The following is a 4,632-nucleotide window of genomic DNA, read 5'->3' as shown; positions in this document are numbered from 1 at the left end:
GTTGGGATTGCTAGTAGGGGTGTGTGTGTATGTGTGGGCATTACTGACTGAGTTATTTTGTTAAAATTAAGTGTTATTGTTTGAGATTTATGCGTCTGCGCACGCGCATCTTAATGTGTACTTTCTTCTAAGCATCAAAAGGAAGATCTGCAGAAGGGAGGGCTGAGAATACAAAACATGCATCTGTTTTTGTCTGAATGTCAACTTTCATTGGTTTGTCTTGCGTTTGAATTAGAATTTGATTTTTTTTAGCCTCCGATTGGTCTTGGGGACTTTATAAAAGCTCTCCCAGCAACCAGAGCTGAATTGTGGAGCAATGGTGAAGCCGCTTACATCAGATGAAGCCTGCATGGCAATTTTGGTGAGTGAAACTGAGGGACTTTCAGAGTCTGATGAAGAATCTGCTGGTGAGTTTTAGGGGGAGGATGAGGAAGACGAGGATCTGCAGCAGGACGAGGAGCTCGAGCAGGATCAGCAGGACAACGACGAGCAGGTCGAGTGGCAATTAAAAACAAAAAACGTATGTGATATCCCAATGTATGTGGTATCCGACCCACGAAAATTTGTCGCTCCTTTAATCCTCACGCCTAGCCCCACGTTGTACGCCACAGCCAGGGTCAGCAGCCCCGAGACGGCTTTTGGTTTATTCTTCATGGATGAAATCATCAAACAAATCCTCCGTATGACCAATCTGCAAGGGCACAGAACCATCAACGCCTGGTGTACACTGACATTTCAAGCAATAAAAAGTTAATCTTGGCTCTCACACCTAAACCAAATGTTGTGGACTCCAAATTCTTGCTCTATTTAATGTATTTTAGCATCCTGAATGTGATTCTAGCATGCATTTCATTGTGCACATGTTCATTTAGAAGATTTTGACAGATTCAACTCAAATACAATTGCAGATTTGTGGACCAAGTGGAACTATCTGCTCCCAAAAATGTTTTACATTGTCCGTGTAGAGTGTGTGGACAGGCAGCTTGTATCATTTAGGCTTCAAACAATATATACCATCGAAGCCGGCCAAGTATGGCCTGAAGATTTGGTCCTTGTGTGATGTTGCGACATCATACACTTGGAATCTACACGGGGAAGCCTCCAAGGGGCAAGCAAGAAACTAACCTCGCCATACACTTGGAATCTACACGGGGAAGCCTCCAAGGGGCAAGCGAGAAATTAACCTCGCCATTCATGTGGTGCTTGGCTTGTGCGACTCCGTGGAATTGCTGCAGAACTAAAAAATAAAGAAAACAAAGAAACTATTTTGGGGTACAATCACAAGAAATAAGATGGAGCTTCATCCGCAGATGACCACAATAGCATGGAAGCAGCCCCTCTCCAGCCTTTTCTGCTTTACAAAGACATGACTGTAGTGTCCAATGTCCCCCAAAAAGAGAAAAATATACTTGTGCTCAGCACCAAGCACAGAGAACCAGAGGTGGAGGGCACAGGCAAAAACAAGCCAAAGATAATCTTGGATTACAACAAATCAAATCCAAAGTTTTGGTAATGGCACAGTACTGCTTTTATTGTCCATACAGAGAGAGAGAGAAACTATATATGTGTATGGATAGCTTTTATGCCACTGAACATTTTGAGTGGTTGAAAGTTTTTTAAAAAAAATCTTAAATTACAGTTATCACACCTCAAAAACACAAGTTTGGAGAAAATGGTGCGTTTAGGCATACATCAAGAATGACTCCACTAGGGTTTTTAATGTGACAAAAAGGATTTTGCCAAAAGCGAGGGTCGATGTGCACCGTTATGAAAGCTGCGTGTTTTACCGCTACGCTGAATGTCAGCTGTTCCAGCCACCCTGCAAATGCCGTACCTTCTTGTAAGGATTCTTAGTAGTGTACATTTGCATCGCCAGAGGGCTCCAAGTAGCGGAGTGGTACCGTCACCTACCTACGATGCAGGTTGGCGTGGGTTCGCTTCCCCGCCTGGGAGACTATGTTTGTATGTGTGTGTGTTTGTGTGCGTGAGTGAAAACAAAAAAACACCAGATGACGCTCGTTTTCTCTACTCTCCAATTATCCCGCTAAATTAAAAGGCTAATGCTTCTATAAAACTACAATATCCTTGTCCAAAATATGAGCTGGCCTTGATGACATAAAAAAAAAAAAAACACCACGCACGCAAACACACACTTTTTGAATGGAGCCGCGACTTGAGGGGTTCAAACCTCACAGAACAATAAACAATCTGAAGCATTTCCCAGAGCAGTCACGTGGTAGAGCCAAGCGAGGATCATTTTCTGCTCCTCCTCTAAATGAAGCAAGCCTCAATACACGCTTCGTGGAAACACCCACTCCATTGCCTGTTGCGTGTATTGTTTTTACATTGCTTTGTTTTCCAGCCTCTTTCGGTATCCCTGCGCTTTGAAGCAAGCTGTTTTTGTTCTTTGTTATCCTTTTGTTTTTGTAGCAAGCGCTTTGTGTTATTTTCTTCACCTTGCCTTTTGCAAGCATTTTGTGTTCCTTCGATTATTTCCTGGCTCTTTGTTGCCAGCGTTTTTTGTTGTACTTTGTCAATTTCTATTTTTGTAAATAAATAAATAAATCTTTGATGACAATTTTAGGCAAAAAATAAGTTATGTCGAAGGGTTCACATACTTTTTCTTGCACCTGTATACTGTATGTGTAAATCAAAACATGGCGGCATTGCTTCGAACTATGCTTTACTACGCTTTATGTGAAACTGAAAAATTTAAATGAAAAGTGTTAACTTGAATACCAATGTAGCCGCAAGGGGGCACAAACCAGTGTCTTCTTGTGCCGGTCCCAAGCCCGGATAAATACAGAGGGTTGTGTCAGGAAGGGCATCCGACGTAAAAACTTTGGCCAAATCAAACACGCGAACCAAATATATGAGGCCCGGGTTAACAACGACCGCCATCGGTGCTGTTGACCTACAGGGTGCCGGTGGAAACTGGACGACTGTTGGTCGAAGGAGAGGAGGAAGGTGTGTTCGTAGGAGGAAAGAGAAGAGGAACACCAAGAGTATAGGACTGAGAGTAGGGACTTTGAATGTTGGAACTATGACAGGAAAAGGTAGAGAGCTGGTTGACATGATGCAGAGGAGAAAGGTGGACATATTGTGTGTTCAGTTGACCAGGTAGAAAGGGAGCAAAGCTAGAAGTTTAGGAGCAGGGTTCAAGTTATTCTATCATGGTGTAAATAGAAAGAGAAATGGAGTAGGAGTTATTGGGAAGGAGGAGTTTGTTAGGAACATCCTGTAGGTAAAAAGAGTGTCGGATAGAGTGATGAGCCTGAAGCTAGGAATCGAAGGTGTGATGATCAATGTTGTTAGTGGGTATGCGCCACAGGTAGGATGTGAGCTGGAGGAGAAGGAAAACTTTTGGTTGGACCTTGATGAAACGATGCAGAGCATCCCTAGAAGTGAGAGAGTTGTCATTGGTGCAGACTTTAATGGACACGTTGGTGCAGGAAACAGAGGTGATGAGGAGGTGATGGGCAAGTTTGGTATTCAGGAGAGGAACGCAGAAGGACAGATGGTGGTTGACTTTGCAAAAAGAATGGAAATGGCTGTTGTGAATACTTTCTTCCAGAAAAGGCAGAACATAGGGTGACCTACAAGAGTGGAGGGTAGGAGTACACTAGGCTATATCTTGTGTAGACGGTGTAATGTGAAGGAGATCAGCGACTGCAAAGTCGTGGTAGGTAATAGTGTAGCCAGACAGCATACGATGGTAGTGTGTAGGATGACTCTAGTGGTGAGGAAGACAAACATGGCAAAGGCAGAGCAGAGGACGAAATGGTGGAAGAGTGTTTTTTGACTTTCAGGAAGGAGTTGAGAAATGCTCTGGATGGTCAGGAGGTATATCCAGATGACTGGACAACTACAGCAAATGTGATCAGGGAAACAAGTAGGTGCAGAAGTGCATCCAGAGAAAGAAGTTTAGCTAAGAAGAAGGGGGACACTGAGAGAACTGAATAAAGTAGACAGGAGTACAAGGAAATGCAGCGTTGGGTGAAAGTAGAAGTGGCAAAAGCCAAACAAAGGGCTTACGATGACTTGTATGCTAGGTTGGACAGTAAGGAGGGAGAGACTGATCTATACAGGTTGGCAAGGCAAAGAGACAAAGATGGGAAGGATGTGCAACAGGTTAGGGTAATAAAGGATAGGGATGGAAGTGTGTTGCCAGATGTGGTGTGATGGGAAGATGGAAAGAGTACTTTGAAGAGTTGATGAATGAGGAAAATGTAGAACGAAGAGTAGAACAGGTGACTGTTGTGGACCAGGAAGTAGCAGAGATTAGTAAGGATGAAGTGAGAAGGGAATTGAAAAGGATGAAGTGTGGAAAGGCACTTGGTCCTGATGATATACCTGTGGAGGTATGGAAGTGTCTAGGAGAGGAAGCAGTAGAATTTCTGACTGGGTTGTTCAACAGGATATAAGATAGTGAGAAGATGCCTGAGGAATGGAGGAGAAGTGTGCTGGTGCCCATTTTCAAGAACAAGGGAGACGTGCAGAGTTGTGGCAACTACAGAGGAATAAAGCTGATGAGCCACACAATGAAGCTATGGGAAAGAGTAGTTGAAGCTAGACTGAGGGCAGACCATCTACAAATAAAACCATCAATTGACTTACTGTATAACCACAACA

General features: G+C 43.5%; 1 pseudogene; it reads left to right on the top strand.

Annotated features, from left to right (window-relative positions):
• Nucleotides 1-3,712: 3,712 nt before the first annotated feature.
• Nucleotides 3,713-4,424, top strand: LOC147168026 (uncharacterized; annotated as a pseudogene).
• The last annotated feature ends 208 nt before the right edge of the window (nt 4,425-4,632 follow it).

Source organism: Leptonotus elevatus, chromosome 9 (assembly GCF_054856555.1).
Source record: "Leptonotus elevatus isolate MCC_2025b chromosome 9, RoL_Lele_1.0, whole genome shotgun sequence".
NCBI lineage: Eukaryota > Metazoa > Chordata > Actinopteri > Syngnathiformes > Syngnathidae > Leptonotus > Leptonotus elevatus.
The sequence above is the reverse complement of the archived record's forward strand: the minus strand, read 5'-3'. Positions and strand labels throughout refer to the sequence as shown.